Raw genomic sequence first — 23,640 nt, 5'->3', positions numbered from 1 at the left:
TCTTCTACACAACTGAGTACACTGTTATGAACAAACACATTATGGCAACAAGCCAGTGTCACTAATATCCACTCTATTGAAAACCATTTAAATACTCATCCTGCCCAACTAACCACCATCTTCGGCCCAAAGCTCACTCACATCATACCTACAAATCACAAACTTCTGTGGTAAAAATAATTTTGGGTTTCAAAACATAATCTACTAATCACATACCAGTATTTCTTACAAAGCCTATCATTCATCATTCACTTGAAAATATCAGTTTATATGCTGTTGTGCAACCGCAGTGCAAGTAAACACTCTCAAATCATCTAGAACTGAGGTACGGAAAGGGTTCACCAAGTGTTTCCAGGTAGTCCTGTAGCTCCCTCTCTGTCTTTACACAATCGTCTAACACACTGTACGCCATTTCAGGGCAAATGTACTTGTTTCATTATACTACGACACGGCCTATTACAATTTCAAATTTTAAAAAAACAAATATCTGCCTGATCCAACGTCATCCGCTACTCCGCGCCCTTCATTCACACAACACAATCTACCTCTTGCTACTTACATTACGTTTTCACTTGTGATTATGGCTCAGCAATAGCCGAGCACTACGAAAAATACCTTATAGACTCATTTAATGTTCCCCTCCACGGAAATCTTTAGTAAAAGGCGAAAGATTTATTCGTTTTGAAGGGAAACCAGAGTGCCGATCAACGCCCTCACTTCAATACTTATGGCTGCTTCTCTATTACTTCTCCGCGAGAACGCGGAAAATTCTTTCCGTCTTGTCTACTTCTCTACCGTCAACAGACTTCCAGTGTCATGCAAGCACACACCCCAAACTAACTGTCAACGCTGAAACACGTGTCGGCCAAATGTCGTCGCTATTACTCTTTAGTTAACTATTTTCATCATTTCTGTCACCATTCAAGCTGCTTCATTACCTCACCTGCCGACAGATGGCAGCACGCCTAATTCCTGTCGGCGACTCACCGTCCGACATACAACGTCCGACACACAACTGCCCGCACTGCTCTGCATCTAACACTAATCTCTCTCCTCCCTACCACATTCGTTCACTGAAAAAACTGACAACTAGACAGTTCTTTGTACGCAAAACTAGGCCACATCAGACGCAACGTGTATGTAGATGTATGGTGCAAGGGAAATATCCCCCTACTCCCACACATCTAATTAATACTAGTTGACAACAGAAATAAAATTTCTGTCGATAGTATTTGAACCAGTCTTATTCATTTGCCAATTTCATGCATTCCTTCTTGCAGATAACAGTGCCTTGCAAATCGCTCAATTCATGTTTGCTAGCCAAACGTGCTCCTCCTAAATGTTTCGTACATCATGCATTAGTGGTGATTATCAACACTGTGTTGTGTGTCAGCTTTTTATGGTCATCAATTGCACTCTTCTTGTGTTGCTCACTCAGTCTTGTAACTCAAAAGTACGTCGTTGTCATCCAAGCCTAGCACTTGGAGCAGGCCAAATCAAATGGCTCGTCCCCGTGACACTCGAGAAACTTCCACAGGGCTTTCATGACATGTCGCAATCAAAGTCCTTCCACAACCTGCAGCGACATTTCTGCAACGACGCGGGTCCCGATACCAAAGGTATGACTTACGCTTCTGATCTATAAAATAAAACCACCACTCGGAAAGCGCTATTCCCTTCCCACATCCCTCAGAATGTGGTGAACGATCATCGATTACAACCAAGATGCGATGAATCTCGATCGCAAGCCTCACGCTCAGGGAGAGTGCTACCACTCATCATCGTGGTTACGTCTACTCCAGCTTTGAACTAGAGAGAGTTGAAGACATACTACAGAAATGATCCTGTGAAGTATGATCTTGCTTGCAAGCTATCACCGCTCGCTACTTATGCCACGAGACCGTCAACACGCCCTACGAGAATACGACACACTCTTCACATTTCGCGATTTACAAGCTCGGACATTCTGCAAAGAACCTACTTCTACTCTTACTTGGCCGCCATGATCTCGCTCAGCTATTTTGTGCGCTACCAGTGCTTCTTGCGTTCCGAAATGAGAGACCATTGCCTCAGGCGAGACTGTATGTAAACACCGCTTGCACCTCCGGCCGCTAGATGGCGGCCTGGGGCACATACAGTAGCATTCTACGGCGCAAGCAGACATGCCAAATAGCCACTGAAAGAGAAACACACAAGAGGGCATTCATAGGACTCTTGTGCTTTCTTTAAAACCGCCTCTCTCTTCGAAATTTTTCGCACAGCACTAGCTCATTCACCTCACTCTAACAGTGCGAACTCTTGTCGATATTTGGCCTCTTTCATGCATACTTCCTCTTTCGTTTCACTTTGCGTCTTACTTGATACCCGCCCTTGGAGCTGCTGATATACAATACTCGCAACAAATGTGTTTCTCTCTGTATCTCTTTTCGCCTATCACGAGTATTGCTTTTCCTCACATGGCAATTATGAAAACACCCACAGCTGAACAAACACTTCCATTCAGCGCCACGTCCATACTATCAATCATACACCAGTAATTTCACAGCTACTTGCTCCACTAATACATTTCTTATGTCTACTGTTAAACAGATGAAGAATCAAAGTATACAACAAGTCTCTATCAACATCACTGTCAGGACATTTTACAGACCTACGCATACCATGCCAATCTGTATGCTTCAACTATGATGGCCCATGTGCTATGAATACAGAAATTTCTCATAAAATAACAAATAATTTTACAACTATACAACTACTCCGACAAGCTCCTTACTAAAATGCTACATGTTTAGCAATCCCCCCATCATCTCAGAATAATCCCAAGCAGTGCTTTCATCCCATGAGCACTTCTTTGCAAGCAAAACCACAAACTGCTTTTTATACTAGCTTCCTTGTCACAGTGAACAGGAAACTAATGCTAGTGCCTCAGTTTACTAAAAAGCTTTTTTCGCTTGCAACATATAAACTACCAACTTGAACCTCACACACACACACATACAGAAAACTTAATTCCACAGAAATTTAGGAGTAACAGTGGTTACCTCACATTTTCATACATACTCAAATAGCTACTTCTGTGCACTTCACACAATGTTCTCATCGTGTTCCACCAGAGAACACAGTTATCACTATGCATGGATTCTGGTAAAAGAGCATTAAAAAAACAAACAGCCTGATCAAAGTGATTATCTGCACATCCTCTGCCAATATCATGTCACTCTATACCCGAGGGAAACTAGAATGCAGGGAAAGGAGCTTTGTTGTGAGCACTGTGTTGGTATTTCATCATTTACTGACCAAAGTCTTCTCAAGCCAAGTATGCACCAGCTCTGTGTATGGCTGGGTCAATCAAGAGCCCCTATCAATTTTACTTAAAAGACAAGCAGCATCAACAACTCACAGGAGGCACTGAACATTTTTACCATTATCTGCACCACCTTCCACTGATTTACTGAAGAAGAAACTGCAAAGTCTGCCCAATTTTGTACACAAGTAATCTTGAAAACATTGGAGTCAACAGCAGATACATAGTTTCCAAGACTGTAGCTAGGAACAACCCTTCAATTTCAAGATTTATCTCTCACTGAGACACACCATACCCAAACTACACCTAGCAGGAAATTACTACTTACTTCATTTCTAGCTATTTATGTCATATTCAACAACTGTCTCTTTCTCACCTAAATCTTCTACACAACTGAGTACACTGTTATGAACAAACACATTATGGCAACAAGCCAGTGTCACTAATATCCACTCTATTGAAAACCATTTAAATACTCATCCTGCCCAACTAACCACCATCTTCGGCCCAAAGCTCACTCACATCATACCTACAAATCACAAACTTCTGTGGTAAAAATAATTTTGGGTTTCAAAACATAATCTACTAATCACATACCAGTATTTCTTACAAAGCCTATCATTCATCATTCACTTGAAAATATCAGTTTATATGCTGTTGTGCAACTGCAGTGCAAGTAAACACTCTCAAATCATCTAGAACTGAGGTACGGAAAGGGTTCACCAAGTGTTTCCAGGTAGTCCTGTAGCTCCCTCTCTGTCTTTACACAATCGTCTAACACACTGTACGCCATTTCAGGGCAAATGTACTTGTTTCATTATACTACGACACGGCCTATTACAATTTCAAATTTTAAAAAAACAAATATCTGCCTGATCCAACGTCATCCGCTACTCCGCGCCCTTCATTCACACAACACAATCTACCTCTTGCTACTTACATTACGTTTTCACTTGTGATTATGGCTCAGCAATAGCCGAGCACTACGAAAAATACCTTATAGACTCATTTAATGTTCCCCTCCACGGAAATCTTTAGTAAAAGGCGAAAGATTTATTCGTTTTGAAGGGAAACCAGAGTGCCGATCAACGCCCTCACTTCAATACTTATGGCTGCTTCTCTATTACTTCTCCGCGAGAACGCGGAAAATTCTTTCCGTCTTGTCTACTTCTCTACCGTCAACAGACTTCCAGTGTCATGCAAGCACACACCCCAAACTAACTGTCAACGCTGAAACACGTGTCGGCCAAATGTCGTCGCTATTACTCTTTAGTTAACTATTTTCATCATTTCTGTCACCATTCAAGCTGCTTCATTACCTCACCTGCCGACAGATGGCAGCACGCCTAATTCCTGTCGGCGACTCACCGTCCGGCATACAACGTCCGACACACAACTGCCCGCACTGCTCTGCATCTAACACTAATCTCTCTCCTCCCTACCACATTCGTTCACTGAAAAAACTGACAACTAGACAGTTCTTTGTACGCAAAACTAGGCCACATCAGACGATACGTGTATGTAGATGTATGGTGCAAGGGAAATATCCCCCTACTCCCACACATCTAATTAATACTAGTTGACAACAGAAATAAAATTTCTGTCGATAGTATTTGAACCAGTCTTATTCATTTGCCAATTTCATGCATTCCTTCTTGCAGATAACAGTGCCTTGCAAATCGCTCAATTCATGTTTGCTAGCCAAACGTGCTCCTCCTAAATGTTTCGTACATCATGCATTAGTGGTGATTATCAACACTGTGTTGTGTGTCAGCTTTTTATGGTCATCAATTGCACTCTTCTTGTGTTGCTCACTCAGTCTTGTAACTCAAAAGTACGTCGTTGTCATCCAAGCCTAGCACTTGGAGCAGGCCAAATCAAATGGCTCGTCCCCGTGACACTCGAGAAACTTCCACAGGGCTTTCATGACATGTCGCAATCAAAGTCCTTCCACAACCTGCAGCGACATTTCTGCAACGACGCGGGTCCCGATACCAAAGGTATGACTTACGCTTCTGATCTATAAAATAAAACCACCACTCGGAAAGCGCTATTCCCTTCCCACATCCCTCAGAATGTGGTGAACGATCATCGATTACAACCAAGATGCGATGAATCTCGATCGCAAGCCTCACGCTCAGGGAGAGTGCTACCACTCATCATCGTGGTTACGTCTACTCCAGCTTTGAACTAGAGAGAGTTGAAGACATACTACAGAAATGATCCTGTGAAGTATGATCTTGCTTGCAAGCTATCACCGCTCGCTACTTATGCCACGAGACCGTCAACACGCCCTACGAGAATACGACACACTCTTCACATTTCGCGATTTACAAGCTCGGACATTCTGCAAAGAACCTACTTCTACTCTTACTTGGCCGCCATGATCTCGCTCAGCTATTTTGTGCGCTACCAGTGCTTCTTGCGTTCCGAAATGAGAGACCATTGCCTCAGGCGAGACTGTATGTAAACACCGCTTGCACCTCCGGCCGCTAGATGGCGGCCTGGGGCACATACAGTAGCATTCTACGGCGCAAGCAGACATGCCAAATAGCCACTGAAAGAGAAACACACAAGAGGGCATTCATAGGACTCTTGTGCTTTCTTTAAAACCGCCTCTCTCTTCGAAATTTTTCGCACAGCACTAGCTCATTCACCTCACTCTAACAGTGCGAACTCTTGTCGATATTTGGCCTCTTTCATGCATACTTCCTCTTTCGTTTCACTTTGCGTCTTACTTGATACCCGCCCTTGGAGCTGCTGATATACAATACTCGCAACAAATGTGTTTCTCTCTGTATCTCTTTTCGCCTATCACGAGTATTGCTTTTCCTCACATGGCAATTATGAAAACACCCACAGCTGAACAAACACTTCCATTCAGCGCCACGTCCATACTATCAATCATACACCAGTAATTTCACAGCTACTTGCTCCACTAATACATTTCTTATGTCTACTGTTAAACAGATGAAGAATCAAAGTATACAACAAGTCTCTATCAACATCACTGTCAGGACATTTTACAGACCTACGCATACCATGCCAATCTGTATGCTTCAACTATGATGGCCCATGTGCTATGAATACAGAAATTTCTCATAAAATAACAAATAATTTTACAACTATACAACTACTCCGACAAGCTCCTTACTAAAATGCTACATGTTTAGCAATCCCCCCATCATCTCAGAATAATCCCAAGCAGTGCTTTCATCCCATGAGCACTTCTTTGCAAGCAAAACCACAAACTGCTTTTTATACTAGCTTCCTTGTCACAGTGAACAGGAAACTAATGCTAGTGCCTCAGTTTACTAAAAAGCTTTTTTCGCTTGCAACATATAAACTACCAACTTGAACCTCACACACACACACACATACAGAAAACTTAATTCCACAGAAATTTAGGAGTAACAGTGGTTACCTCACATTTTCATACATACTCAAATAGCTACTTCTGTGCACTTCACACAATGTTCTCATCGTGTTCCACCAGAGAACACAGTTATCACTATGCATGGATTCTGGTAAAAGAGCATTAAAAAAACAAACAGCCTGATCAAAGTGATTATCTGCACATCCTCTGCCAATATCATGTCACTCTATACCCGAGGGAAACTAGAATGCAGGGAAAGGAGCTTTGTTGTGAGCACTGTGTTGGTATTTCATCATTTACTGACCAAAGTCTTCTCAAGCCAAGTATGCACCAGCTCTGTGTATGGCTGGGTCAATCAAGAGCCCCTATCAATTTTACTTAAAAGACAAGCAGCATCAACAACTCACAGGAGGCACTGAACATTTTTACCATTATCTGCACCACCTTCCACTGATTTACTGAAGAAGAAACTGCAAAGTCTGCCCAATTTTGTACACAAGTAATCTTGAAAACATTGGAGTCAACAGCAGATACATAGTTTCCAAGACTGTAGCTAGGAACAACCCTTCAATTTCAAGATTTATCTCTCACTGAGACACACCATACCCAAACTACACCTAGCAGGAAATTACTACTTACTTCATTTCTAGCTATTTATGTCATATTCAACAACTGTCTCTTTCTCACCTAAATCTTCTACACAACTGAGTACACTGTTATGAACAAACACATTATGGCAACAAGCCAGTGTCACTAATATCCACTCTATTGAAAACCATTTAAATACTCATCCTGCCCAACTAACCACCATCTTCGGCCCAAAGCTCACTCACATCATACCTACAAATCACAAACTTCTGTGGTAAAAATAATTTTGGGTTTCAAAACATAATCTACTAATCACATACCAGTATTTCTTACAAAGCCTATCATTCATCATTCACTTGAAAATATCAGTTTATATGCTGTTGTGCAACTGCAGTGCAAGTAAACACTCTCAAATCATCTAGAACTGAGGTACGGAAAGGGTTCACCAAGTGTTTCCAGGTAGTCCTGTAGCTCCCTCTCTGTCTTTACACAATCGTCTAACACACTGTACGCCATTTCAGGGCAAATGTACTTGTTTCATTATACTACGACACGGCCTATTACAATTTCAAATTTTAAAAAAACAAATATCTGCCTGATCCAACGTCATCCGCTACTCCGCGCCCTTCATTCACACAACACAATCTACCTCTTGCTACTTACATTACGTTTTCACTTGTGATTATGGCTCAGCAATAGCCGAGCACTACGAAAAATACCTTATAGACTCATTTAATGTTCCCCTCCACGGAAATCTTTAGTAAAAGGCGAAAGATTTATTCGTTTTGAAGGGAAACCAGAGTGCCGATCAACGCCCTCACTTCAATACTTATGGCTGCTTCTCTATTACTTCTCCGCGAGAACGCGGAAAATTCTTTCCGTCTTGTCTACTTCTCTACCGTCAACAGACTTCCAGTGTCATGCAAGCACACACCCCAAACTAACTGTCAACGCTGAAACACGTGTCTGCCAAATGTCGTCGCTATTACTCTTTAGTTAACTATTTTCATCATTTCTGTCACCATTCAAGCTGCTTCATTACCTCACCTGCCGACAGATGGCAGCACGCCTAATTCCTGTCGGCGACTCACCGACCGGCATACAACGTCCGACACACAACTGCCCGCACTGCTCTGCATCTAACACTAATCTCTCTCCTCCCTACCACATTCGTTCACTGAAAAAACTGACAACTAGACAGTCCTTTGTACGCAAAACTAGGCCACATCAGACGATACGTGTATGTAGATGTATGGTGCAAGGGAAATATCCCCCTACTCCCACACATCTAATTAATACTAGTTGACAACAGAAATAAAATTTCTGTCGATAGTATTTGAACCAGTCTTATTCATTTGCCAATTTCATGCATTCCTTCTTGCAGATAACAGTGCCTTGCAAATCGCTCAATTCATGTTTGCTAGCCAAACGTGCTCCTCCTAAATGTTTCGTACATCATGCATTAGTGGTGATTATCAACACTGTGTTGTGTGTCAGCTTTTTATGGTCATCAATTGCACTCTTCTTGTGTTGCTCACTCAGTCTTGTAACTCAAAAGTACGTCGTTGTCATCCAAGCCTAGCACTTGGAGCAGGCCAAATCAAATGGCTCGTCCCCGTGACACTCGAGAAACTTCCACAAGGCTTTCATGACATGTCGCAATCAAAGTCCTTCCACAACCTGCAGCGACATTTCTGCAACGACGCGGGTCCCGATACCAAAGGTATGACTTACGCTTCTGATCTATAAAATAAAACCACCACTCGGAAAGCGCTATTCCCTTCCCACATCCCTCAGAATGTGGTGAACGATCATCGATTACAACCAAGATGCGATGAATCTCGATCGCAAGCCTCACGCTCAGGGAGAGTGCTACCACTCATCATCGTGGTTACGTCTACTCCAGCTTTGAACTAGAGAGAGTTGAAGACATACTACAGAAATGATCCTGTGAAGTATGATCTTGCTTGCAAGCTATCACCGCTCGCTACTTATGCCACGAGACCGTCAACACGCCCTACGAGAATACGACACACTCTTCACATTTCGCGATTTACAAGCTCGGACATTCTGCAAAGAACCTACTTCTACTCTTACTTGGCCGCCATGATCTCGCTCAGCTATTTTGTGCGCTACCAGTGCTTCTTGCGTTCCGAAATGAGAGACCATTGCCTCAGGCGAGACTGTATGTAAACGCCGCTTGCACCTCCGGCCGCTAGATGGCGGCCTGGGGCACATACAGTAGCATTCTACGGCGCAAGCAGACATGCCAAATAGCCACTGAAAGAGAAACACACAAGAGGGCATTCATAGGACTCTTGTGCTTTCTTTAAAACCGCCTCTCTCTTCGAAATTTTTCGCACAGCACTAGCTCATTCACCTCACTCTAACAGTGCGAACTCTTGTCGATATTTGGCCTCTTTCATGCATACTTCCTCTTTCGTTTCACTTTGCGTCTTACTTGATACCCGCCCTTGGAGCTGCTGATATACAATACTCGCAACAAATGTGTTTCTCTCTGTATCTCTTTTCGCCTATCACGAGTATTGCTTTTCCTCACATGGCAATTATGAAAACACCCACAGCTGAACAAACACTTCCATTCAGCGCCACGTCCATACTATCAATCATACACCAGTAATTTCACAGCTACTTGCTCCACTAATACATTTCTTATGTCTACTGTTAAACAGATGAAGAACCAAAGTATACAACAAGTCTCTATCAACATCACTGTCAGGACATTTTACAGACCTACGCATACCATGCCAATCTGTATGCTTCAACTATGATGGCCCATGTGCTATGAATACAGAAATTTCTCATAAAATAACAAATAATTTTACAACTATACAACTACTCCGACAAGCTCCTTACTAAAATGCTACATGTTTAGCAATCCCCCCATCATCTCAGAATAATCCCAAGCAGTGCTTTCATCCCATGAGCACTTCTTTGCAAGCAAAACCACAAACTGCTTTTTATACTAGCTTCCTTGTCACAGTGAACAGGAAACTAATGCTAGTGCCTCAGTTTACTAAAAAGCTTTTTTCGCTTGCAACATATAAACTACCAACTTGAACCTCACACACACACACACACACACACACATACAGAAAACTTAATTCCACAGAAATTTAGGAGTAACAGTGGTTACCTCACATTTTCATACATACTCAAATAGCTACTTCTGTGCACTTCACACAATGTTCTCATCGTGTTCCACCAGAGAACACAGTTATCACTATGCATGGATTCTGGTAAAAGAGCATTAAAAAAACAAACAGCCTGATCAAAGTGATTATCTGCACATCCTCTGCCAATATCATGTCACTCTATACCCGAGGGAAACTAGAATGCAGGGAAAGGAGCTTTGTTGTGAGCACTGTGTTGGTATTTCATCATTTACTGACCAAAGTCTTCTCAAGCCAAGTATGCACCAGCTCTGTGTATGGCTGGGTCAATCAAGAGCCCCTATCAATTTTACTTAAAAGACAAGCAGCATCAACAACTCACAGGAGGCACTGAACATTTTTACCATTATCTGCACCACCTTCCACTGATTTACTGAAGAAGAAACTGCAAAGTCTGCCCAATTTTGTACACAAGTAATCTTGAAAACATTGGAGTCAACAGCAGATACATAGTTTCCAAGACTGTAGCTAGGAACAACCCTTCAATTTCAAGATTTATCTCTCACTGAGACACACCATACCCAAACTACACCTAGCAGGAAATTACTACTTACTTCATTTCTAGCTATTTATGTCATATTCAACAACTGTCTCTTTCTCACCTAAATCTTCTACACAACTGAGTACACTGTTATGAACAAACACATTATGGCAACAAGCCAGTGTCACTAATATCCACTCTATTGAAAACCATTTAAATACTCATCCTGCCCAACTAACCACCATCTTCGGCCCAAAGCTCACTCACATCATACCTACAAATCACAAACTTCTGTGGTAAAAATAATTTTGGGTTTCAAAACATAATCTACTAATCACATACCAGTATTTCTTACAAAGCCTATCATTCATCATTCACTTGAAAATATCAGTTTATATGCTGTTGTGCAACTGCAGTGCAAGTAAACACTCTCAAATCATCTAGAACTGAGGTACGGAAAGGGTTCACCAAGTGTTTCCAGGTAGTCCTGTAGCTCCCTCTCTGTCTTTACACAATCGTCTAACACACTGTACGCCATTTCAGGGCAAATGTACTTGTTTCATTATACTACGACACGGCCTATTACAATTTCAAATTTTAAAAAAACAAATATCTGCCTGATCCAACGTCATCCGCTACTCCGCGCCCTTCATTCACACAACACAATCTACCTCTTGCTACTTACATTACGTTTTCACTTGTGATTATGGCTCAGCAATAGCCGAGCACTACGAAAAATACCTTATAGACTCATTTAATGTTCCCCTCCACGGAAATCTTTAGTAAAAGGCGAAAGATTTATTCGTTTTGAAGGGAAACCAGAGTGCCGATCAACGCCCTCACTTCAATACTTATGGCTGCTTCTCTATTACTTCTCCGCGAGAACGCGGAAAATTCTTTCCGTCTTGTCTACTTCTCTACCGTCAACAGACTTCCAGTGTCATGCAAGCACACACCCCAAACTAACTGTCAACGCTGAAACACGTGTCGGCCAAATGTCGTCGCTATTACTCTTTAGTTAACTATTTTCATCATTTCTGTCACCATTCAAGCTGCTTCATTACCTCACCTGCCGACAGATGGCAGCACGCCTAATTCCTGTCGGCGACTCACAGTCCGGCATACAACGTCCGACACACAACTGCCCGCACTGCTCTGCATCTAACACTAATCTCTCTCCTCCCTACCACATTCGTTCACTGAAAAAACTGACAACTAGACAGTTCTTTGTACGCAAAACTAGGCCACATCAGACGATACGTGTATGTAGATGTATGGTGCAAGGGAAATATCCCCCTACTCCCACACATCTAATTAATACTAGTTGACAACAGAAATAAAATTTCTGTCGATAGTATTTGAACCAGTCTTATTCATTTGCCAATTTCATGCATTCCTTCTTGCAGATAACAGTGCCTTGCAAATCGCTCAATTCATGTTTGCTAGCCAAACGTGCTCCTCCTAAATGTTTCGTACATCATGCATTAGTGGTGATTATCAACACTGTGTTGTGTGTCAGCTTTTTATGGTCATCAATTGCACTCTTCTTGTGTTGCTCACTCAGTCTTGTAACTCAAAAGTACGTCGTTGTCATCCAAGCCTAGCAATTGGAGCAGGCCAAATCAAATGGCTCGTCCCCGTGACACTCGAGAAACTTCCACAAGGCTTTCATGACATGTCGCAATCAAAGTCCTTCCACAACCTGCAGCGACATTTCTGCAACGACGCGGGTCCCGATACCAAAGGTATGACTTACGCTTCTGATCTATAAAATAAAACCACCACTCGGAAAGCGCTATTCCCTTCCCACATCCCTCAGAATGTGGTGAACGATCATCGATTACAACCAAGATGCGATGAATCTCGATCGCAAGCCTCACGCTCAGGGAGAGTGCTACCACTCATCATCGTGGTTACGTCTACTCCAGCTTTGAACTAGAGAGAGTTGAAGACATACTACAGAAATGATCCTGTGAAGTATGATCTTGCTTGCAAGCTATCACCGCTCGCTACTTATGCCACGAGACCGTCAACACGCCCTACGAGAATACGACACACTCTTCACATTTCGCGATTTACAAGCTCGGACATTCTGCAAAGAACCTACTTCTACTCTTACTTGGCCGCCATGATCTCGCTCAGCTATTTTGTGCGCTACCAGTGCTTCTTGCGTTCCGAAATGAGAGACCATTGCCTCAGGCGAGACTGTATGTAAACACCGCTTGCACCTCCGGCCGCTAGATGGCGGCCTGGGGCACATACAGTAGCATTCTACGGCGCAAGCAGACATGCCAAATAGCCACTGAAAGAGAAACACACAAGAGGGCATTCATAGGACTCTTGTGCTTTCTTTAAAACCGCCTCTCTCTTCGAAATTTTTCGCACAGCACTAGCTCATTCACCTCACTCTAACAGTGCGAACTCTTGTCGATATTTGGCCTCTTTCATGCATACTTCCTCTTTCGTTTCACTTTGCGTCTTACTTGATACCCGCCCTTGGAGCTGCTGATATACAATACTCGCAACAAATGTGTTTCTCTCTGTATCTCTTTTCGCCTATCACGAGTATTGCTTTTCCTCACATGGCAATTATGAAAACACCCACAGCTGAACAAACACTTCCATTCAGCGCCACGTCCATACTATCAATCATACACCAGTAATTTCACAGCTACTTGCTCCACTAATACATTTCTTATGTCTACTGTTAAACAGATGAAGAACCAAAGTATACAACAAGTCTCTATCAACATCACTGTCAGGACATTTTACAGACCTACGCATACCATGCCAATCTGTATGCTTCAACTATGATGGCCCATGTGCTATGAATACAGAAATTTCTCATAAAATAACAAATAATTTTACAACTATACAACTACTCCGACAAGCTCCTTACTAAAATGCTACATGTTTAGCAATCCCCCCATCATCTCAGAATAATCCCAAGCAGTGCTTTCATCCCATGAGCACTTCTTTGCAAGCAAAACCACAAACTGCTTTTTATACTAGCTTCCTTGTCACAGTGAACAGGAGACTAATGCTAGTGCCTCAGTTTACTAAAAAGCTTTTTTCGCTTGCAACATATAAACTACCAACTTGAACCTCTCACACACACACACACACACACACACACACATACAGAAAACTTAATTCCACAGAAATTTAGGAGTAACAGTGGTTACCTCACATTTTCATACATACTCAAATAGCTACTTCTGTGCACTTCACACAATGTTCTCATCGTGTTCCACCAGAGAACACAGTTATCACTATGCATGGATTCTGGTAAAAGAGCATTAAAAAAACAAACAGCCTGATCAAAGTGATTATCTGCACATCCTCTGCCAATATCATGTCACTCTATACCCGAGGGAAACTAGAATGCAGGGAAAGGAGCTTTGTTGTGAGCACTGTGTTGGTATTTCATCATTTACTGACCAAAGTCTTCTCAAGCCAAGTATGCACCAGCTCTGTGTATGGCTGGGTCAATCAAGAGCCCCTATCAATTTTACTTAAAAGACAAGCAGCATCAACAACTCACAGGAGGCACTGAACATTTTTACCATTGTCTGCACCACCTTCCACTGATTTACTGAAAAAGAAACTGCAGTCTGCCCAATTTTGTACACAAGTAATCTTGAAAACATTGGAGTCAACAGCAGATACATAGTTTCCAAGACTGTAGCTAGGAACAACCCTTCAATTTCAAGATTTATCTCTCACTGAGACACACCATACCCAAACTACACCTAGCAGGAAATTACTACTTACTTCATTTCTAGCTATTTATGTCATATTCAACAACTGTCTCTTTCTCACCTAAATCTTCTACACAACTGAGTACACTGTTATGAACAAACACATTATGGCAACAAGCCAGTGTCACTAATATCCACTCTATTGAAAACCATTTAAATACTCATCCTGCCCAACTAACCACCATCTTCGGCCCAAAGCTCACTCACATCATACCTACAAATCACAAACTTCTGTGGTAAAAATAATTTTGGGTTTCAAAACATAATCTACTAATCACATACCAGTATTTCTTACAAAGCCTATCATTCATCATTCACTTGAAAATATCAGTTTATATGCTGTTGTGCAACCGCAGTGCAAGTAAACACTCTCAAATCATCTAGAACTGAGGTACGGAAAGGGTTCACCAAGTGTTTCCAGGTAGTCCTGTAGCTCCCTCTCTGTCTTTACACAATCGTCTAACACACTGTACGCCATTTCAGGGCAAATGTACTTGTTTCATTATACTACGACACGGCCTATTACAATTTCAAATTTTAAAAAAACAAATATCTGCCTGATCCAACGTCATCCGCTACTCCGCGCCCTTCATTCACACAACACAATCTACCTCTTGCTACTTACATTACGTTTTCACTTGTGATTATGGCTCAGCAATAGCCGAGCACTACGAAAAATACCTTATAGACTCATTTAATGTTCCCCTCCACGGAAATCTTTAGTAAAAGGCGAAAGATTTATTCGTTTTGAAGGGAAACCAGAGTGCCGATCAACGCCCTCACTTCAATACTTATGGCTGCTTCTCTATTACTTCTCCGCGAGAACGCGGAAAATTCTTTCCGTCTTGTCTACTTCTCTACCGTCAACAGACTTCCAGTGTCATGCAAGCACACACCCCAAACTAACTGTCAACGCTGAAACACGTGTCGGCCAAATGTCGTCGCTATTACTCTTTAGTTAACTATTTTCATCATTTCTGTCACCATTCAAGCTGCTTCATTACCTCACCTGCCGACAGATGGCAGCACGCCTAATTCCTGTCGGCGACTCACCGTCCGACATACAACGTCCGACACACAACTGCCCGCACTGCTCTGCATCTAACACTAATCTCTCTCCTCCCTACCACATTCGTTCACTGAAAAAACTGACAACTAGACAGTTCTTTGTACGCAAAACTAGGCCACATCAGACGCAACGTGTATGTAGATGTATGGTGCAAGGGAAATATCCCCCTACTCCCACACATCTAATTAATACTAGTTGACAACAGAAATAAAATTTCTGTCGATAGTATTTGAACCAGTCTTATTCATTTGCCAATTTCATGCATTCCTTCTTGCAGATAACAGTGCCTTGCAAATCGCTCAATTCATGTTTGCTAGCCAAACGTGCTCCTCCTAAATGTTTCGTACATCATGCATTAGTGGTGATTATCAACACTGTGTTGTGTGTCAGCTTTTTATGGTCATCAATTGCACTCTTCTTGTGTTGCTCACTCAGTCTTGTAACTCAAAAGTACGTCGTTGTCATCCAAGCCTAGCACTTGGAGCAGGCCAAATCAAATGGCTCGTCCCCGTGACACTCGAGAAACTTCCACAGGGCTTTCATGACATGTCGCAATCAAAGTCCTTCCACAACCTGCAGCGACATTTCTGCAACGACGCGGGTCCCGATACCAAAGGTATGACTTACGCTTCTGATCTATAAAATAAAACCACCACTCGGAAAGCGCTATTCCCTTCCCACATCCCTCAGAATGTGGTGAACGATCATCGATTACAACCAAGATGCGATGAATCTCGATCGCAAGCCTCACGCTCAGGGAGAGTGCTACCACTCATCATCGTGGTTACGTCTACTCCAGCTTTGAACTAGAGAGAGTTGAAGACATACTACAGAAATGATCCTGTGAAGTATGATCTTGCTTGCAAGCTATCACCGCTCGCTACTTATGCCACGAGACCGTCAACACGCCCTACGAGAATACGACACACTCTTCACATTTCGCGATTTACAAGCTCGGACATTCTGCAAAGAACCTACTTCTACTCTTACTTGGCCGCCATGATCTCGCTCAGCTATTTTGTGCGCTACCAGTGCTTCTTGCGTTCCGAAATGAGAGACCATTGCCTCAGGCGAGACTGTATGTAAACACCGCTTGCACCTCCGGCCGCTAGATGGCGGCCTGGGGCACATACAGTAGCATTCTACGGCGCAAGCAGACATGCCAAATAGCCACTGAAAGAGAAACACACAAGAGGGCATTCATAGGACTCTTGTGCTTTCTTTAAAACCGCCTCTCTCTTCGAAATTTTTCGCACAGCACTAGCTCATTCACCTCACTCTAACAGTGCGAACTCTTGTCGATATTTGGCCTCTTTCATGCATACTTCCTCTTTCGTTTCACTTTGCGTCTTACTTGATACCCGCCCTTGGAGCTGCTGATATACAATACTCGCAACAAATGTGTTTCTCTCTGTATCTCTTTTCGCCTATCACGAGTATTGCTTTTCCTCACATGGCAATTATGAAAACACCCACAGCTGAACAAACACTTCCATTCAGCGCCACGTCCATACTATCAATCATACACCAGTAATTTCACAGCTACTTGCTCCACTAATACATTTCTTATGTCTACTGTTAAACAGATGAAGAATCAAAGTATACAACAAGTCTCTATCAACATCACTGTCAGGACATTTTACAGACCTACGCATACCATGCCAATCTGTATGCTTCAACTATGATGGCCCATGTGCTATGAATACAGAAATTTCTCATAAAATAACAAATAATTTTACAACTATACAACTACTCCGACAAGCTCCTTACTAAAATGCTACATGTTTAGCAATCCCCCCATCATCTCAGAATAATCCCAAGCAGTGCTTTCATCCCATGAGCACTTCTTTGCAAGCAAAACCACAAACTGCTTTTTATACTAGCTTCCTTGTCACAGTGAACAGGAAACTAATGCTAGTGCCTCAGTTTACTAAAAAGCTTTTTTCGCTTGCAACATATAAACTACCAACTTGAACCTCACACACACACACATACAGAAAACTTAATTCCACAGAAATTTAGGAGTAACAGTGGTTACCTCACATTTTCATACATACTCAAATAGCTACTTCTGTGCACTTCACACAATGTTCTCATCGTGTTCCACCAGAGAACACAGTTATCACTATGCATGGATTCTGGTAAAAGAGCATTAAAAAAACAAACAGCCTGATCAAAGTGATTATCTGCACATCCTCTGCCAATATCATGTCACTCTATACCCGAGGGAAACTAGAATGCAGGGAAAGGAGCTTTGTTGTGAGCACTGTGTTGGTATTTCATCATTTACTGACCAAAGTCTTCTCAAGCCAAGTATGCACCAGCTCTGTGTATGGCTGGGTCAATCAAGAGCCCCTATCAATTTTACTTAAAAGACAAGCAGCATCAACAACTCACAGGAGGCACTGAACATTTTTACCATTATCTGCACCACCTTCCACTGATTTACTGAAGAAGAAACTGCAAAGTCTGCCCAATTTTGTACACAAGTAATCTTGAAAACATTGGAGTCAACAGCAGATACATAGTTTCCAAGACTGTAGCTAGGAACAACCCTTCAATTTCAAGATTTATCTCTCACTGAGACACACCATACCCAAACTACACCTAGCAGGAAATTACTACTTACTTCATTTCTAGCTATTTATGTCATATTCAACAACTGTCTCTTTCTCACCTAAATCTTCTACACAACTGAGTACACTGTTATGAACAAACACATTATGGCAACAAGCCAGTGTCACTAATATCCACTCTATTGAAAACCATTTAAATACTCATCCTGCCCAACTAACCACCATCTTCGGCCCAAAGCTCACTCACATCATACCTACAAATCACAAACTTCTGTGGTAAAAATAATTTTGGGTTTCAAAACATAATCTACTAATCACATACCAGTATTTCTTACAAAGCCTATCATTCATCATTCACTTGAAAATATCAGTTTATATGCTGTTGTGCAACTGCAGTGCAAGTAAACACTCTCAAATCATCTAGAACTGAGGTACGGAAAGGGTTCACCAAGTGTTTCCAGGTAGTCCTGTAGCTCCCTCTCTGTCTTTACACAATCGTCTAACACACTGTACGCCATTTCAGGGCAAATGTACTTGTTTCATTATACTACGACACGGCCTATTACAATTTCAAATTTTAAAAAAACAAATATCTGCCTGATCCAACGTCATCCGCTACTCCGCGCCCTTCATTCACACAACACAATCTACCTCTTGCTACTTACATTACGTTTTCACTTGTGATTATGGCTCAGCAATAGCCGAGCACTACGAAAAATACCTTATAGACTCATTTAATGTTCCCCTCCACGGAAATCTTTAGTAAAAGGCGAAAGATTTATTCGTTTTGAAGGGAAACCAAGAGTGCCGATCAACGCCCTCACTTCAATACTTATGGCTGCTTCTCTATTACTTCTCCGCGAGAACGCGGAAAATTCTTTCCGTCTTGTCTACTTCTCTACCGTCAACAGACTTCCAGTGTCATGCAAGCACACACCCCAAACTAACTGTCAACGCTGAAACACGTGTCGGCCAAATGTCGTCGCTATTACTCTTTAGTTAACTATTTTCATCATTTCTGTCACCATTCAAGCTGCTTCATTACCTCACCTGCCGACAGATGGCAGCACGCCTAATTCCTGTCGGCGACTCACCGTCCGGCATACAACGTCCGACACACAACTGCCCGCACTGCTCTGCATCTAACACTAATCTCTCTCCTCCCTACCACATTCGTTCACTGAAAAAACTGACAACTAGACAGTTCTTTGTACGCAAAACTAGGCCACATCAGACGATACGTGTATGTAGATGTATGGTGCAAGGGAAATATCCCCCTACTCCCACACATCTAATTAATACTAGTTGACAACAGAAATAAAATTTCTGTCGATAGTATTTGAACCAGTCTTATTCATTTGCCAATTTCATGCATTCCTTCTTGCAGATAACAGTGCCTTGCAAATCGCTCAATTCATGTTTGCTAGCCAAACGTGCTCCTCCTAAATGTTTCGTACATCATGCATTAGTGGTGATTATCAACACTGTGTTGTGTGTCAGCTTTTTATGGTCATCAATTGCACTCTTCTTGTGTTGCTCACTCAGTCTTGTAACTCAAAAGTACGTCGTTGTCATCCAAGCCTAGCACTTGGAGCAGGCCAAATCAAATGGCTCGTCCCCGTGACACTCGAGAAACTTCCACAGGGCTTTCATGACATGTCGCAATCAAAGTCCTTCCACAACCTGCAGCGACATTTCTGCAACGACGCGGGTCCCGATACCAAAGGTATGACTTACGCTTCTGATCTATAAAATAAAACCACCACTCGGAAAGCGCTATTCCCTTCCCACATCCCTCAGAATGTGGTGAACGATCATCGATTACAACCAAGATGCGATGAATCTCGATCGCAAGCCTCACGCTCAGGGAGAGTGCTACCACTCATCATCGTGGTTACGTCTACTCCAGCTTTGAACTAGAGAGAGTTGAAGACATACTACAGAAATGATCCTGTGAAGTATGATCTTGCTTGCAAGCTATCACCGCTCGCTACTTATGCCACGAGACCGTCAACACGCCCTACGAGAATACGACACACTCTTCACATTTCGCGATTTACAAGCTCGGACATTCTGCAAAGAACCTACTTCTACTCTTACTTGGCCGCCATGATCTCGCTCAGCTATTTTGTGCGCTACCAGTGCTTCTTGCGTTCCGAAATGAGAGACCATTGCCTCAGGCGAGACTGTATGTAAACACCGCTTGCACCTCCGGCCGCTAGATGGCGGCCTGGGGCACATACAGTAGCATTCTACGGCGCAAGCAGACATGCCAAATAGCCACTGAAAGAGAAACACACAAGAGGGCATTCATAGGACTCTTGTGCTTTCTTTAAAACCGCCTCTCTCTTCGAAATTTTTCGCACAGCACTAGCTCATTCACCTCACTCTAACAGTGCGAACTCTTGTCGATATTTGGCCTCTTTCATGCATACTTCCTCTTTCGTTTCACTTTGCGTCTTACTTGATACCCGCCCTTGGAGCTGCTGATATACAATACTCGCAACAAATGTGTTTCTCTCTGTATCTCTTTTCGCCTATCACGAGTATTGCTTTTCCTCACATGGCAATTATGAAAACACCCACAGCTGAACAAACACTTCCATTCAGCGCCACGTCCATACTATCAATCATACACCAGTAATTTCACAGCTACTTGCTCCACTAATACATTTCTTATGTCTACTGTTAAACAGATGAAGAATCAAAGTATACAACAAGTCTCTATCAACATCACTGTCAGGACATTTTACAGACCTACGCATACCATGCCAATCTGTATGCTTCAACTATGATGGCCCATGTGCTATGAATACAGAAATTTCTCATAAAATAACAAATAATTTTACAACTATACAACTACTCCGACAAGCTCCTTACTAAAATGCTACATGTTTAGCAATCCCCCCATCATCTCAGAATAATCCCAAGCAGTGCTTTCATCCCATGAGCACTTCTTTGCAAGCAAAACCACAAACTGCTTTTTATACTAGCTTCCTTGTCACAGTGAACAGGAAACTAATGCTAGTGCCTCAGTTTACTAAAAAGCTTTTTTCGCTTGCAACATATAAACTACCAACTTGAACCTCACACACACACACATACAGAAAACTTAATTCCACAGAAATTTAGGAGTAACAGTGGTTACCTCACATTTTCATACATACTCAAATAGCTACTTCTGTGCACTTCACACAATGTTCTCATCGTGTTCCACCAGAGAACACAGTTATCACTATGCATGGATTCTGGTAAAAGAGCATTAAAAAAACAAACAGCCTGATCAAAGTGATTATCTGCACATCCTCTGCCAATATCATGTCACTCTATACCCGAGGGAAACTAGAATGCAGGGAAAGGAGCTTTGTTGTGAGCACTGTGTTGGTATTTCATCATTTACTGACCAAAGTCTTCTCAAGCCAAGTATGCACCAGCTCTGTGTATGGCTGGGTCAATCAAGAGCCCCTATCAATTTTACTTAAAAGACAAGCAGCATCAACAACTCACAGGAGGCACTGAACATTTTTACCATTATCTGCACCACCTTCCACTGATTTACTGAAGAAGAAACTGCAAAGTCTGCCCAATTTTGTACACAAGTAATCTTGAAAACATTGGAGTCAACAGCAGATACATAGTTTCCAAGACTGTAGCTAGGAACAACCCTTCAATTTCAAGATTTATCTCTCACTGAGACACACCATACCCAAACTACACCTAGCAGGAAATTACTACTTACTTCATTTCTAGCTATTTATGTCATATTCAACAACTGTCTCTTTCTCACCTAAATCTTCTACACAACTGAGTACACTGTTATGAACAAACACATTATGGCAACAAGCCAGTGTCACTAATATCCACTCTATTGAAAACCATTTAAATACTCATCCTGCCCAACTAACCACCATCTTCGGCCCAAAGCTCACTCACATCATACCTACAAATCACAAACTTCTGTGGTAAAAATAATTTTGGGTTTCAAAACATAATCTACTAATCACATACCAGTATTTCTTACAAAGCCTATCATTCATCATTCACTTGAAAATATCAGTTTATATGCTGTTGTGCAACTGCAGTGCAAGTAAACACTCTCAAATCATCTAGAACTGAGGTACGGAAAGGGTTCACCAAGTGTTTCCAGGTAGTCCTGTAGCTCCCTCTCTGTCTTTACACAATCGTCTAACACACTGTACGCCATTTCAGGGCAAATGTACTTGTTTCATTATACTACGACACGGCCTATTACAATTTCAAATTTTAAAAAAACAAATATCTGCCTGATCCAACGTCATCCGCTACTCCGCGCCCTTCATTCACACAACACAATCTACCTCTTGCTACTTACATTACGTTTTCACTTGTGATTATGGCTCAGCAATAGCCGAGCACTACGAAAAATACCTTATAGACTCATTTAATGTTCCCCTCCACGGAAATCTTTAGTAAAAGGCGAAAGATTTATTCGTTTTGAAGGGAAACCAGAGTGCCGATCAACGCCCTCACTTCAATACTTATGGCTGCTTCTCTATTACTTCTCCGCGAGAACGCGGAAAATTCTTTCCGTCTTGTCTACTTCTCTACCGTCAACAGACTTCCAGTGTCATGCAAGCACACACCCCAAACTAACTGTCAACGCTGAAACACGTGTCTGCCAAATGTCGTCGCTATTACTCTTTAGTTAACTATTTTCATCATTTCTGTCACCATTCAAGCTGCTTCATTACCTCACCTGCCGACAGATGGCAGCACGCCTAATTCCTGTCGGCGACTCACCGACCGGCATACAACGTCCGACACACAACTGCCCGCACTGCTCTGCATCTAACACTAATCTCTCTCCTCCCTACCACATTCGTTCACTGAAAAAACTGACAACTAGACAGTCCTTTGTACGCAAAACTAGGCCACATCAGACGATACGTGTATGTAGATGTATGGTGCAAGGGAAATATCCCCCTACTCCCACACATCTAATTAATACTAGTTGACAACAGAAATAAAATTTCTGTCGATAGTATTTGAACCAGTCTTATTCATTTGCCAATTTCATGCATTCCTTCTTGCAGATAACAGTGCCTTGCAAATCGCTCAATTCATGTTTGCTAGCCAAACGTGCTCCTCCTAAATGTTTCGTACATCATGCATTAGTGGTGATTATCAACACTGTGTTGTGTGTCAGCTTTTTATGGTCATCAATTGCACTCTTCTTGTGTTGCTCACTCAGTCTTGTAACTCAAAAGTACGTCGTTGTCATCCAAGCCTAGCACTTGGAGCAGGCCAAATCA

The 23,640-nt window shown here is 42.2% G+C and overlaps 13 non-coding genes across 13 annotated transcripts; all 13 read right to left on the bottom strand.

The window, feature by feature from the left end:
* Window positions 1–582: 582 nt before the first annotated feature.
* On the bottom strand, window positions 583–701 carry LOC126476645 (U5 spliceosomal RNA). The gene has a single exon (XR_007587127.1). It is a non-coding gene; the product is annotated as a U5 spliceosomal RNA (small nuclear RNA).
* Window positions 702–1,654: 953 nt separating this feature from the next.
* Window positions 1,655–1,861, bottom strand: LOC126476561 (small nucleolar RNA U3). The gene has a single exon (XR_007587056.1). It is a non-coding gene; the product is annotated as a small nucleolar RNA U3 (small nucleolar RNA).
* A 2,406-nt stretch (window positions 1,862–4,267) lies between these two features.
* LOC126476644 (U5 spliceosomal RNA) lies at window positions 4,268–4,386 on the bottom strand. The gene has a single exon (XR_007587126.1). It is a non-coding gene; the product is annotated as a U5 spliceosomal RNA (small nuclear RNA).
* Window positions 4,387–5,339: 953 nt separating this feature from the next.
* LOC126476560 (small nucleolar RNA U3) lies at window positions 5,340–5,546 on the bottom strand. The gene has a single exon (XR_007587055.1). It is a non-coding gene; the product is annotated as a small nucleolar RNA U3 (small nucleolar RNA).
* Window positions 5,547–7,954: 2,408 nt separating this feature from the next.
* On the bottom strand, window positions 7,955–8,073 carry LOC126476643 (U5 spliceosomal RNA). Its single transcript, XR_007587125.1, has one exon. It is a non-coding gene; the product is annotated as a U5 spliceosomal RNA (small nuclear RNA).
* A 953-nt stretch (window positions 8,074–9,026) lies between these two features.
* Window positions 9,027–9,233, bottom strand: LOC126476559 (small nucleolar RNA U3). Its single transcript, XR_007587054.1, has one exon. It is a non-coding gene; the product is annotated as a small nucleolar RNA U3 (small nucleolar RNA).
* A 2,418-nt stretch (window positions 9,234–11,651) lies between these two features.
* On the bottom strand, window positions 11,652–11,770 carry LOC126476642 (U5 spliceosomal RNA). Its single transcript, XR_007587124.1, has one exon. It is a non-coding gene; the product is annotated as a U5 spliceosomal RNA (small nuclear RNA).
* A 953-nt stretch (window positions 11,771–12,723) lies between these two features.
* On the bottom strand, window positions 12,724–12,930 carry LOC126476557 (small nucleolar RNA U3). The gene has a single exon (XR_007587053.1). It is a non-coding gene; the product is annotated as a small nucleolar RNA U3 (small nucleolar RNA).
* Window positions 12,931–15,352: 2,422 nt separating this feature from the next.
* LOC126476640 (U5 spliceosomal RNA) lies at window positions 15,353–15,471 on the bottom strand. Its single transcript, XR_007587123.1, has one exon. It is a non-coding gene; the product is annotated as a U5 spliceosomal RNA (small nuclear RNA).
* A 953-nt stretch (window positions 15,472–16,424) lies between these two features.
* On the bottom strand, window positions 16,425–16,631 carry LOC126476556 (small nucleolar RNA U3). The gene has a single exon (XR_007587052.1). It is a non-coding gene; the product is annotated as a small nucleolar RNA U3 (small nucleolar RNA).
* A 2,406-nt stretch (window positions 16,632–19,037) lies between these two features.
* On the bottom strand, window positions 19,038–19,156 carry LOC126476709 (U5 spliceosomal RNA). The gene has a single exon (XR_007587182.1). It is a non-coding gene; the product is annotated as a U5 spliceosomal RNA (small nuclear RNA).
* A 954-nt stretch (window positions 19,157–20,110) lies between these two features.
* Window positions 20,111–20,317, bottom strand: LOC126476555 (small nucleolar RNA U3). Its single transcript, XR_007587051.1, has one exon. It is a non-coding gene; the product is annotated as a small nucleolar RNA U3 (small nucleolar RNA).
* A 2,406-nt stretch (window positions 20,318–22,723) lies between these two features.
* LOC126476638 (U5 spliceosomal RNA) lies at window positions 22,724–22,842 on the bottom strand. Its single transcript, XR_007587122.1, has one exon. It is a non-coding gene; the product is annotated as a U5 spliceosomal RNA (small nuclear RNA).
* Window positions 22,843–23,640: the final 798 nt, after the last annotated feature.

Source organism: Schistocerca serialis, chromosome 4, assembly GCF_023864345.2.
Source record: "Schistocerca serialis cubense isolate TAMUIC-IGC-003099 chromosome 4, iqSchSeri2.2, whole genome shotgun sequence".
Classification (NCBI taxonomy): domain Eukaryota; kingdom Metazoa; phylum Arthropoda; class Insecta; order Orthoptera; family Acrididae; genus Schistocerca; species Schistocerca serialis.
The sequence above is the reverse complement of the archived record's forward strand: the minus strand, read 5'-3'. Positions and strand labels throughout refer to the sequence as shown.